A 14,443-nucleotide genomic window follows, 5' to 3' on the forward strand; every position below is an offset into this window, starting at 1 on the left:
GGCCACAGATGGAGTATTATAGTGTGAATGAGCGGGGGTATAGGAGGAGTATTATAGTGTGAATGAGGGGGGCCACAGGGGGAGTATTATAGTGTGAATGAGCGGGGGTACAGGAGGAGTATTATAGTGTGAATGAGCAGGCCACAGATGGAGTATTATAGTGTGAATGAGCGGGGGTATAGGAGGAGTATTATAGTGTGAATGAGGGGGGCCACATGGGGAGTATTATAGTGTGAATGAGCGGGGGTACAGGAGAAGTATTATAGTGTGAATGAGCGGGGCCACAGGAGGAGTATTATAGTGTGAATGAGCGGGGGTACAGGAGGAGTATTATAGTGTGAATGAGCGGGGACACAGATGAAGTATTATAGTGTGAATGAGCGGGGCCACAGGAGGAGTATTATAGTGTGAATGAGCAGGCCACAGATGGAGTATTATAGTGTGAATGAGCGGGGCCACAGATGGAGTATTATAGTGTGAATGAGCGGGGGTATTGGAGGAGTATTATAGTGTGAATGAGGGGGGCCACAGGGGGAGTATTATAGTGTGAATGAGCGGGGGTACAGGAGAAGTATTATAGTGTGAATGAGCGGGGCCACAGATGGAGTATTATAGTGTGAATGAGCGGGGGTATAGGAGGAGTATTATAGTGTGAATGAGGGGGGCCACAGGGGGGAGTATTATAGTGTGAATGAGCGGGGGTACAGGAGAAGTATTATAGTGTGAATGAGCGGGGCCACAGGAGGAGTATTATAGTGTGAATGAGCGGGGCCACAGGAGGAGTATTATAGTGTGAATGAGCGGGGGTATAGGAGGAGTATTATAGTGTGAATGACGGGGGTACAGGAGGAGTATTATAGTGTGAATGAGCGGGGGTACAGGAGGAGTATTATAGTGTGAATGAGGGGGGTACAGGAGGAGTTTTATAGTGTGAATGAGCGGGCCACAGATGGAGTATTATAGTGTGAATGAGGGGGGCCACAGGGGGAGTATTATAGTGTGAATGAGCGGGGGTACAGGAGAAGTATTATAGTGTGAATGAGCGGGGCCACAGGAGGAGTATTATAGTGTGAATGAGCGGGGGTACAGGAGAAGTATTATAGTGTGAATGAGCGGGGCCACAGGGGGTGTATTATAGTGTCAATGAGCGGGGGTACAGGAGGATTATTATAGTGTGAATGAGCAGGCCACAGATGGAGTATTATAGTGTGAATGAGCGGGGGTATAGGAGGAGTATTATAGTGTGAATGAGCGGGGGTATAGGAGGAGTATTATAGTGTGAATGAGCGGGGCCACAGGAGGAGTATTATAGTGTGAATGAGCAGGCCACAGATGGAGTATTATAGTGTGAATGAGCGGGGGTATAGGAGGAGTATTATAGTGTGAATGAGGGGGGCCACAGGGGGAGTATTATAGTGTGAATGAGCGGGGGTACAGGAGAAGTATTATAGTGTGAATGAGCGGGGCCACAGGAGGAGTATTATAGTGTGAATGAGCGGGGCCACAGGAGGAGTATTATAGTGTGAATGAGCGGGGCCACAGGAGGAGTATTATAGTGTGAATGAGCGGGGGTACAGGAGGAGTATTATAGTGTGAATGAGCAGGCCACAGATGGAGTATTATAGTGTGAATGAGCGGGGGTATAGGAGGAGTATTATAGTGTGAATGAGGGGGGCCACAGGGGGAGTATTATAGTGTGAATGAGCGGGGGTACAGGAGAAGTATTATAGTGTGAATGAGCGGGGCCACAGGAGGAGTATTATAGTGTGAATGAGCGGGGGTACAGGAGGAGTATTATAGTGTGAATGAGCAGGCCACAGATGGAGTATTATAGTGTGAATGAGCGGGGGTATAGGAGAAGTATTATAGTGTGAATAAGCGGGGCCACAGGAGGAGTATTATAGTGTGAATGAGCGGGGCCACAGGAGGAGTATTATAGTGTGAATGAGCAGGCCACAGATCGAGTATTATAGTGTGAATGAGGGGGGCCACAGGGGGAGTATTATAGTGTGAATGAGCGGGGGTATAGGGGGAGTATTATAGTGTGAATGAGGGGGCCACAGGAGGAGTATTATAGTGTGAATGAGCGGGTGTACAGGAGGAGTATTATAGTGTGAATGAGCAGGCCACAGATGGAGTATTATAGTGTGAATGAGCGGGGGTATAGGAGGAGTATTATAGTGTGAATGAGCGGGGGTACAGGAGGAGTATTATAGTGTGAATGAGCGGGGCCACAGGAGGAGTATTATAGTGTGAATGAGCAGGCCACAGATGGAGTATTATAGTGTGAATGAGCGGGGGTATAGGAGGAGTATTATAGTGTGAATGAGGGGGGCCACAGGGGGAGTATTATAGTGTGAATGAGCGGGGGTACAGGAGAAGTATTATAGTGTGAATGAGCGGGGCCACAGGAGGAGTATTATAGTGAATGAGCGGGGCCACAGGAGGAGTATTATAGTGTGAATGAGCGGGGCCACAGGAGGAGTATTATAGTGTGAATGAGCGGGGCCACAGGAGGAGTATTATAGTGTGAATGAGCGGGGGTACAGGAGGAGTATTATAGTGTGAATGAGCAGGCCACAGATGGAGTATTATAGTGTGAATGAGCGGGGGTATAGGAGGAGTATTATAGTGTGAATGAGGGGGGCCACAGGGGGAGTATTATAGTGTGAATGAGCGGGGGTACAGGAGAAGTATTATAGTGTGAATGAGCGGGGCCACAGGAGGAGTATTATAGTGTGAATGAGCGGGGGTACAGGAGGAGTATTATAGTGTGAATGAGCGGGGACACAGATGGAGTATTATAGTGTGAATGAGCGGGGCCACAGGAGGAGTATTATAGTGTGAATGAGCAGGCCACAGATGGAGTATTATAGTGTGAATGAGCGGGGCCACAGATGGAGTATTATAGTGTGAATGAGCGGGGGTATAGGAGGAGTATTATAGTGTGAATGAGGGGGGCCACAGGGGGAGTATTATAGTGTGAATGAGCGGGGGTACAGGAGAAGTATTATAGTGTGAATGAGCGGGGCCACAGATGGAGTATTATAGTGTGAATGAGCAGGGGTATAGGAGGAGTATTATAGTGTGAATGAGCGGGGGTACAGGAGAAGTATTATAGTGTGAATGAGGGTGGTACAGGGGGAGTATTATAGTGTGAATGAGCGGGGGTACAGGAGAAGTATTATAGTGTGAATGAGCGGGGCCACAGGAGGAGTATTATAGTGTGAATGAGCGGGGCCACAGGAGGAGTATTATAGTGTGAATGAGCGGGGCCACAGGGGGAGTATTATAGTGTGAATGAGCGGGGCCACAGGAGGAGTATTATAGTGTGAATGAGCGGGGGTACAGGAGGAGTATTATAGTGTGAATGAGCGGGGGTACAGGAGGATTATTATAGTGTGAATGAGCGGGGGTATAGGAGGAGTATTATAGTGTGAATGAGCGGGGCCACAGATGGAGTATTATAGTGTGAATGAGGGGGTACAGGAGGAGTATTATAGTGTGAATGAGGGGGGTATAGGAGGAGTATTATAGTGTGAATGAGCGGGGGTACAGGAGGAGTATTATAGTGTGAATGAGCGGGGGTACAGGAGGATTATTATAGTGTGAATGAGCGGGGGTATAGGAGGAGTATTATAGTGTGAATGAGCGGGGCCACAGATGGAGTATTATAGTGTGAATGAGGGGGTACAGGAGGAGTATTATAGTGTGAATGAGGGGGGTATAGGAGGAGTATTATAGTGTGAATGAGCGGGGGTACAGGAGGAGTATTATAGTGTGAATGAGCGGGGGTACAGGAGGAGTATTATAATGTGAATGAGCGGGGGTATAGGAGGTGTATTATAGTGTGAATGAGCGGGGCCACAGATGGAGTATTATAGTGTGAATGAGCGGGGTACAGGAGGAGTATTATAGTGTGAATGAGCGGGGGTATAGGAGGAGTATTATAGTGTGAATGACGGGGGTACAGGAGGAGTATTATAGTGTGAATGAGCGGGGGTACAGGAGGAGTATTATAGTGTGAATGAGGGGGTACAGGAGGAGTATTATAGTGTGAATGAGCGGGGGTACAGGAGGAGTATTATAGTGTGAATGAGCGGGGGTACAGGAGGAGTATTATAGTGTGAATGAGCGGGGGTACAGGAGGAGTTTTATAGTGTGAATGAGCGGGCCACAGATGGAGTATTATAGTGTGAATGAGCGGGGCCACAGGGGGAGTATTATAGTGTGAATGAGCGGGGGTACAGGTGGAGTATTATAGTGTGAATGAGTGGGGGTACAGGAGGAGTACTATAGTGTGAATGAGGGGGGCCACAGGGGGAGTATTATAGTGTGAATGAGCGGGGCCACAGGAGGAGTATTATAGTGTGAATGAGCGGGGCCACAGGAGGAGTATTATAGTGTGAATGAGCGGGGCCACAGATGGAGTATTATAGTGTGAATGAGCGGGGTACAGGATAAGTATTATAGTGTGAATGAACGGGGGCCAGACCCGGAGTATTATAGTGTGAATGAGCGGGAGCCACAGGGGGAGTATAATAGTGTGAATGAGCGGGGGTACAGGAGGAAAGTTATAGTGTGAATGAGCGGGAGTACAGGGGGAGTATAATAGTGTGAACGAGCGGGGGTACGGGGGACTATTATAGTGTGAACGAGCGGGGTACAGGGGGAGTATTATAGTGTGAATGAGCGGGGGTATAGGAGAAGTATTATAGTGTGAATGAGCGGGGCCACAGGAGGAGTATTATAGTGTGAATGAGCGGGGCCACAGGAGGAGTATTATAGTGTGAATGAGCAGGCCACAGATGGAGTATTATAGTGTGAATGAGGGGGGCCACAGGGGGAGTATTATAGTGTGAATGAGCGGGGGTACAGAAGTATTATAGTGTGAATGAGCGGGGCCACAGGAGGAGTATTATAGTGTGAATGAGCGGGGGTATAGGAGGAGTATTATAGTGTGAATGAGCGGGGCCACAGGAGGAGTATTATAGTGTGAATGAGCAGGCCACAGATGGAGTATTATAGTGTGAATGAGCGGGGGTATAGGAGGAGTATTATAGTGTGAATGAGGGGGGCCACAGTGGGAGTATTATAGTGTGAATGAGCGGGGCCACAGGAGGAGTATTATAGTGTGAATGAGCGGGGCCACAGGAGGAGTATTATAGTGTGAATGAGCGGGGCCACAGGAGGAGTATTATAGTGTGAATGAGCGGGGCCACAGGAGGAGTATTATAGTGTGAATGAGCGGGGGTACAGGAGGAGTATTATAGTGTGAATGAGCAGGCCACAGATGGAGTATTATAGTGTGAATGAGCGGGGGTATAGGAGGAGTATTATAGTGTGAATGAGGGGGGCCACAGGGGGAGTATTATAGTGTGAATGAGCGGGGGTACAGGAGAAGTATTATAGTGTGAATGAGCGGGGCCACAGGAGGAGTATTATAGTGTGAATGAGCAGGGCCACAGGAGGAGTATTATAGTGTGAATGAGCAGGCCACAGATGGAGTATTATAGTGTGAATGAGCGGGGCCACAGATGGAGTATTATAGTGTGAATGAGCGGGGGTATTGGAGGAGTATTATAGTGTGAATGAGGGGGGCCACAGGGGGAGTATTATAGTGTGAATGAGCGGGGGTACAGGAGAAGTATTATAGTGTGAATGAGCGGGGCCACAGATGGAGTATTATAGTGTGAATGAGCGGGTGTACAGGAGAAGTATTATAGTGTGAATGAGCGGGGCCACAGGAGGAGTATTATAGTGTGAATGAGCGGGGCCACAGGAGGAGTATTATAGTGTGAATGAGCGGGGCCACAGGAGGAGTATTATAGTGTGAATGAGCGGGGGTATAGGAGGAGTATTATAGTGTGAATGACGGGGGTACAGGAGGAGTATTATAGTGTGAATGAGCAGGCCACAGATGGAGTATTATAGTGTGAATGAGCGGGGGTACAGGAGAAGTATTATAGTGTGAATGAGCGGGGCCACAGGAGGAGTATTATAGTGTGAATGAGCGGGGCCACAGGAGGAGTATTATAGTGTGAATGAGCGGGCCACAGATGGAGTATTATAGTGTGAATGAGGGGGGCCACAGGGGGAGTATTATAGTGTGAATGAGCGGGGGTACAGGAGAAGTACTATAGTGTGAATGAGCGGGGCCACAGGAGGAGTATTATAGTGTGAATGAGCGGGGGTACAGGAGAAGTATTATAGTGTGAATGAGCGGGGCCACAGGGGGTGTATTATAGTGTGAATGAGCGGGGGTACAGGAGGAGTATTATAGTGTGAATGAGCAGGCCACAGATGGAGTATTATAGTGTGAATGAGCGGGGGTATAGGAGGAGTATTATAGTGTGAATGAGCGGGGGTATAGGAGGAGTATTATAGTGTGAATGAGCGGGGCCACAGGAGGAGTATTATAGTGTGAATGAGCGGGGCCACAGGAGGAGTATTATAGTGTGAATGAGCGGGGCCACAGGAGGAGTATTATAGTGTGAATGAGCGGGGGTACAGGAGGAGTATTATAGTGTGAATGAGCAGGCCACAGATGGAGTATTATAGTGTGAATGAGCGGGGGTATAGGAGGAGTATTATAGTGTGAATGAGGGGGGCCACAGGGGGAGTATTATAGTGTGAATGAGCGGGGGTACAGGAGAAGTATTATAGTGTGAATGAGCGGGGCCACAGGAGGAGTATTATAGTGTGAATGAGCGGGGGTACAGGAGGAGTATTATAGTGTGAATGAGGGGGGCCACAGGGGGAGTATTATAGTGTGAATGAGCGGGGGTATAGGGGGAGTATTATAGTGTGAATGAGGGGGCCACAGGAGGAGTATTATAGTGTGAATGAGCGGGTGTACAGGAGGAGTATTATAGTGTGAATGAGCAGGCCACAGATGGAGTATTATAGTGTGAATGAACGGGGGTATAGGAGGAGTATTATAGTGTGAATGAGCGGGGGTACAGGAGGAGTATTATAGTGTGAATGAGCGGGGCCACAGGAGGAGTATTATAGTGTGAATGAGCAGGCCACAGATGGAGTATTATAGTGTGAATGAGCGGGGGTATAGGAGGAGTATTATAGTGTGAATGAGGGGGGCCACAGGGGGAGTATTATAGTGTGAATGAGCGGGGGTACAGGAGAAGTATTATAGTGTGAATGAGCGGGGCCACAGGAGGAGTATTATAGTGTGAATGAGCGGGGGTACAGGAGGAGTATTATAGTGTGAATGAGCAGGCCACAGATGGAGTATTATAGTGTGAATGAGCGGGGGTATAGGAGGAGTATTATAGTGTGAATGAGCGGGGGTATAGGAGGAGTATTATAGTGTGAATGAGCGGGGCCACAGGAGGAGTATTATAGTGTGAATGAGCAGGCCACAGATGGAGTATTATAGTGTGAATGAGCGGGGGTATAGGAGGAGTATTATAGTGTGAATGAGGGGGGCCACAGGGGGAGTATTATAGTGTGAATGAGCGGGGGTACAGGAGAAGTATTATAGTGTGAATGAGCGGGGCCACAGGAGGAGTATTATAGTGTGAATGAGCGGGGCCACAGGAGGAGTATTATAGTGTGAATGAGCGGGGCCACAGGAGGAGTATTATAGTGTGAATGAGCGGGGCCACAGGAGGAGTATTATAGTGTGAATGAGCGGGGGTACAGGAGGAGTATTATAGTGTGAATGAGCAGGCCACAGATGGAGTATTATAGTGTGAATGAGCGGGGGTATAGGAGGAGTATTATAGTGTGAATGAGGGGGGCCACAGGGGGAGTATTATAGTGTGAATGAGCGGGGGTACAGGAGAAGTATTATAGTGTGAATGAGCGGGGCCACAGGAGGAGTATTATAGTGTGAATGAGCGGGGGTACAGGAGGAGTATTATAGTGTGAATGAGCAGGCCACAGATGGAGTATTATAGTGTGAATGAGCGGGGGTATAGGAGAAGTATTATAGTGTGAATGAGCGGGGCCACAGGAGGAGTATTATAGTGTGAATGAGCGGGGCCACAGGAGGAGTATTATAGTGTGAATGAGCAGGCCACAGATGGAGTATTATAGTGTGAATGAGGGGGGCCACAGGGGGAGTATTATAGTGTGAATGAGCGGGGGTACAGGAGAAGTATTATAGTGTGAATGAGCGGGGCCACAGGAGGAGTATTATAGTGTGAATGAGCGGGGGTACAGGAGGAGTATTATAGTGTGAATGAGCAGGCCACAGATGGAGTATTATAGTGTGAATGAGCGGGGGTATAGGAGGAGTATTATAGTGTGAATGAGCGGGGCCACAGGAGGAGTATTATAGTGTGAATGAGCAGGCCACAGATGGAGTATTATAGTGTGAATGAGCGGGGGTATAGGAGGAGTATTATAGTGTGAATGAGGGGGGCCACAGGGGGAGTATTATAGTGTGAATGAGCGGGGGTACAGGAGAAGTATTATAGTGTGAATGAGCGGGGCCACAGGAGGAGTATTATAGTGTGAATGAGCGGGGCCACAGGAGGAGTATTATAGTGTGAATGAGCGGGGCCACAGGAGGAGTATTATAGTGTGAATGAGCGGGGCCACAGGAGGAGTATTATAGTGTGAATGAGCGGGGGTACAGGAGGAGTATTATAGTGTGAATGAGCAGGCCACAGATGGAGTATTATAGTGTGAATGAGCGGGGGTATTGGAGGAGTATTATAGTGTGAATGAGGGGGGCCACAGGAGGAGTATTATAGTGTGAATGAGCGGGGGTACAGGAGGAGTATTATAGTGTGAATGAGCAGGCCACAGATGGAGTATTATAGTGTGAATGAGCGGGGGTATAGGAGAAGTATTATAGTGTGAATGAGCGGGGCCACAGGAGGAGTATTATAGTGTGAATGAGCGGGGCCACAGGAGGAGTATTATAGTGTGAATGAGCAGGCCACAGATGGAGTATTATAGTGTGAATGAGGGGGGCCACAGGGGGAGTATTATAGTGTGAATGAGCGGGGGTACAGGAGAAGTATTATAGTGTGAATGAGCGGGGCCACAGGAGGAGTATTATAGTGTGAATGAGCAGGCCACAGATGGAGTATTATAGTGTGAATGAGCGGGGGTATAGGAGGAGTATTATAGTGTGAATGAGCAGGCCACAGATGGAGTATTATAGTGTGAATGAGCGGGGGTATAGGAGGAGTATTATAGTGTGAATGAGCGGGGCCACAGGAGGAGTATTATAGTGTGAATGAGCAGGCCATAGATGGAGTATTATAGTGTGAATGAGCGGGGGTATAGGAGGAGTATTATAGTGTGAATGAGGGGGGCCACAGTGGGAGTATTATAGTGTGAATGAGCGGGGCCACAGGAGGAGTATTATAGTGTGAATGAGCGGGGCCACAGGAGGAGTATTATAGTGTGAATGAGCGGGGCCACAGGAGGAGTATTATAGTGTGAATGAGCGGGGCCACAGGAGGAGTATTATAGTGTGAATGAGCGGGGGTACAGGAGGAGTATTATAGTGTGAATGAGCAGGCCACAGATGGAGTATTATAGTGTGAATGAGCGGGGGTATAGGAGGAGTATTATAGTGTGAATGAGGGGGGCCACATGGGGAGTATTATAGTGTGAATGAGCGGGGGTACAGGAGAAGTATTATAGTGTGAATGAGCGGGGCCACAGGAGGAGTATTATAGTGTGAATGAGCGGGGGTACAGGAGGAGTATTATAGTGTGAATGAGCGGGGACACAGATGAAGTATTATAGTGTGAATGAGCGGGGCCACAGGAGGAGTATTATAGTGTGAATGAGCAGGCCACAGATGGAGTATTATAGTGTGAATGAGCGGGGCCACAGATGGAGTATTATAGTGTGAATGAGCGGGGGTATTGGAGGAGTATTATAGTGTGAATGAGGGGGGCCACAGGGGGAGTATTATAGTGTGAATGAGCGGGGGTACAGGAGAAGTATTATAGTGTGAATGAGCGGGGCCACAGATGGAGTATTATAGTGTGAATGAGCGGGGGTATAGGAGGAGTATTATAGTGTGAATGAGGGGGGCCACAGGGGGGAGTATTATAGTGTGAATGAGCGGGGGTACAGGAGAAGTATTATAGTGTGAATGAGCGGGGCCACAGGAGGAGTATTATAGTGTGAATGAGCGGGGCCACAGGAGGAGTATTATAGTGTGAATGAGCGGGGGTATAGGAGGAGTATTATAGTGTGAATGACGGGGGTACAGGAGGAGTATTATAGTGTGAATGAGCGGGGGTACAGGAGGAGTATTATAGTGTGAATGAGGGGGGTACAGGAGGAGTTTTATAGTGTGAATGAGCGGGCCACAGATGGAGTATTATAGTGTGAATGAGGGGGGCCACAGGGGGAGTATTATAGTGTGAATGAGCGGGGGTACAGGAGAAGTATTATAGTGTGAATGAGCGGGGCCACAGGAGGAGTATTATAGTGTGAATGAGCGGGGGTACAGGAGAAGAAGTATTATAGTGTGAATGAGCGGGGCCACAGGGGGTGTATTATAGTGTCAATGAGCGGGGGTACAGGAGGATTATTATAGTGTGAATGAGCAGGCCACAGATGGAGTATTATAGTGTGAATGAGCGGGGGTATAGGAGGAGTATTATAGTGTGAATGAGCGGGGGTATAGGAGGAGTATTATAGTGTGAATGAGCGGGGCCACAGGAGGAGTATTATAGTGTGAATGAGCAGGCCACAGATGGAGTATTATAGTGTGAATGAGCGGGGGTATAGGAGGAGTATTATAGTGTGAATGAGGGGGGCCACAGGGGGAGTATTATAGTGTGAATGAGCGGGGGTACAGGAGAAGTATTATAGTGTGAATGAGCGGGGCCACAGGAGGAGTATTATAGTGTGAATGAGCGGGGCCACAGGAGGAGTATTATAGTGTGAATGAGCGGGGCCACAGGAGGAGTATTATAGTGTGAATGAGCGGGGGTACAGGAGGAGTATTATAGTGTGAATGAGCAGGCCACAGATGGAGTATTATAGTGTGAATGAGCGGGGGTATAGGAGGAGTATTATAGTGTGAATGAGGGGGGCCACAGGGGGAGTATTATAGTGTGAATGAGCGGGGGTACAGGAGAAGTATTATAGTGTGAATGAGCGGGGCCACAGGAGGAGTATTATAGTGTGAATGAGCGGGGGTACAGGAGGAGTATTATAGTGTGAATGAGCAGGCCACAGATGGAGTATTATAGTGTGAATGAGCGGGGGTATAGGAGAAGTATTATAGTGTGAATAAGCGGGGCCACAGGAGGAGTATTATAGTGTGAATGAGCGGGGCCACAGGAGGAGTATTATAGTGTGAATGAGCAGGCCACAGATCGAGTATTATAGTGTGAATGAGGGGGGCCACAGGGGGAGTATTATAGTGTGAATGAGCGGGGGTATAGGGGGAGTATTATAGTGTGAATGAGGGGGCCACAGGAGGAGTATTATAGTGTGAATGAGCGGGTGTACAGGAGGAGTATTATAGTGTGAATGAGCAGGCCACAGATGGAGTATTATAGTGTGAATGAGCGGGGGTATAGGAGGAGTATTATAGTGTGAATGAGCGGGGGTACAGGAGGAGTATTATAGTGTGAATGAGCGGGGCCACAGGAGGAGTATTATAGTGTGAATGAGCGGGGCCACAGGAGGAGTATTATAGTGAATGAGCGGGGCCACAGGAGGAGTATTATAGTGTGAATGAGCGGGGCCACAGGAGGAGTATTATAGTGTGAATGAGCGGGGCCACAGGAGGAGTATTATAGTGTGAATGAGCGGGGGTACAGGAGGAGTATTATAGTGTGAATGAGCAGGCCACAGATGGAGTATTATAGTGTGAATGAGCGGGGGTATAGGAGGAGTATTATAGTGTGAATGAGGGGGGCCACAGGGGGAGTATTATAGTGTGAATGAGCGGGGGTACAGGAGAAGTATTATAGTGTGAATGAGCGGGGCCACAGGAGGAGTATTATAGTGTGAATGAGCGGGGGTACAGGAGGAGTATTATAGTGTGAATGAGCGGGGACACAGATGGAGTATTATAGTGTGAATGAGCGGGGCCACAGGAGGAGTATTATAGTGTGAATGAGCAGGCCACAGATGGAGTATTATAGTGTGAATGAGCGGGGCCACAGATGGAGTATTATAGTGTGAATGAGCGGGGGTATAGGAGGAGTATTATAGTGTGAATGAGGGGGGCCACAGGGGGAGTATTATAGTGTGAATGAGCGGGGGTACAGGAGAAGTATTATAGTGTGAATGAGCGGGGCCACAGATGGAGTATTATAGTGTGAATGAGCAGGGGTATAGGAGGAGTATTATAGTGTGAATGAGCGGGGGTACAGGAGAAGTATTATAGTGTGAATGAGGGTGGTACAGGGGGAGTATTATAGTGTGAATGAGCGGGGGTACAGGAGAAGTATTATAGTGTGAATGAGCGGGGCCACAGGAGGAGTATTATAGTGTGAATGAGCGGGGCCACAGGAGGAGTATTATAGTGTGAATGAGCGGGGCCACAGGGGGAGTATTATAGTGTGAATGAGCGGGGCCACAGGAGGAGTATTATAGTGTGAATGAGCGGGGGTACAGGAGGAGTATTATAGTGTGAATGAGCGGGGGTACAGGAGGATTATTATAGTGTGAATGAGCGGGGGTATAGGAGGAGTATTATAGTGTGAATGAGCGGGGCCACAGATGGAGTATTATAGTGTGAATGAGGGGGTACAGGAGGAGTATTATAGTGTGAATGAGGGGGGTATAGGAGGAGTATTATAGTGTGAATGAGCGGGGGTACAGGAGGAGTATTATAGTGTGAATGAGCGGGGGTACAGGAGGATTATTATAGTGTGAATGAGCGGGGGTATAGGAGGAGTATTATAGTGTGAATGAGCGGGGCCACAGATGGAGTATTATAGTGTGAATGAGGGGGTACAGGAGGAGTATTATAGTGTGAATGAGGGGGGTATAGGAGGAGTATTATAGTGTGAATGAGCGGGGGTACAGGAGGAGTATTATAGTGTGAATGAGCGGGGGTACAGGAGGAGTATTATAATGTGAATGAGCGGGGGTATAGGAGGTGTATTATAGTGTGAATGAGCGGGGCCACAGATGGAGTATTATAGTGTGAATGAGCGGGGTACAGGAGGAGTATTATAGTGTGAATGAGCGGGGGTATAGGAGGAGTATTATAGTGTGAATGACGGGGGTACAGGAGGAGTATTATAGTGTGAATGAGCGGGGGTACAGGAGGAGTATTATAGTGTGAATGAGGGGGTACAGGAGGAGTATTATAGTGTGAATGAGCGGGGGTACAGGAGGAGTATTATAGTGTGAATGAGCGGGGGTACAGGAGGAGTATTATAGTGTGAATGAGCGGGGGTACAGGAGGAGTTTTATAGTGTGAATGAGCGGGCCACAGATGGAGTATTATAGTGTGAATGAGCGGGGCCACAGGGGGAGTATTATAGTGTGAATGAGCGGGGGTACAGGTGGAGTATTATAGTGTGAATGAGTGGGGGTACAGGAGGAGTACTATAGTGTGAATGAGGGGGGCCACAGGGGGAGTATTATAGTGTGAATGAGCGGGGCCACAGGAGGAGTATTATAGTGTGAATGAGCGGGGCCACAGGAGGAGTATTATAGTGTGAATGAGCGGGGCCACAGATGGAGTATTATAGTGTGAATGAGCGGGGTACAGGATAAGTATTATAGTGTGAATGAACGGGGGCCAGACCCGGAGTATTATAGTGTGAATGAGCGGGAGCCACAGGGGGAGTATAATAGTGTGAATGAGCGGGGGTACAGGAGGAAAGTTATAGTGTGAATGAGCGGGAGTACAGGGGGAGTATAATAGTGTGAACGAGCGGGGGTACGGGGGACTATTATAGTGTGAACGAGCGGGGTACAGGGGGAGTATTATAGTGTGAATGAGCGGGGATACAGATGGAGTATTATAGTGTGAATGAGCGGGGTACAGGAGGAGTATTATAGTGTGAATGAGCGGGGGTATAGGAGGAGTATTATAGTGTGAATGACGGGGGTACAGGAGGAGTATTATAGTGTGAATGAGCGGGGGTACAGGAGGAGTATTATAGTGTGAATGAGGGGGTACAGGAGGAGTATTATAGTGTGAATGAGCGGGGGTACAGGAGGAGTATTATAGTGTGAATGAGCGGGGGTACAGGAGGAGTATTATAGTGTGAATGAGCGGGGGTACAGGAGGAGTTTTATAGTGTGAATGAGCGGGCCACAGATGGAGTATTATAGTGTGAATGAGCGGGGCCACAGGGGGAGTATTATAGTGTGAATGAGCGGGGGTACAGGTGGAGTATTATAGTGTGAATGAGTGGGGGTACAGGAGGAGTACTATAGTGTGAATGAGGGGGGCCACAGGGGGAGTATTATAGTGTGAATGAGCGGGGCCACAGGAGGAGTATTATAGTGTGAATGAGCGGGGCCA

Source organism: Rhinoderma darwinii, chromosome 13, assembly GCF_050947455.1.
Source record: "Rhinoderma darwinii isolate aRhiDar2 chromosome 13, aRhiDar2.hap1, whole genome shotgun sequence".
Lineage (NCBI taxonomy): Eukaryota > Metazoa > Chordata > Amphibia > Anura > Rhinodermatidae > Rhinoderma > Rhinoderma darwinii.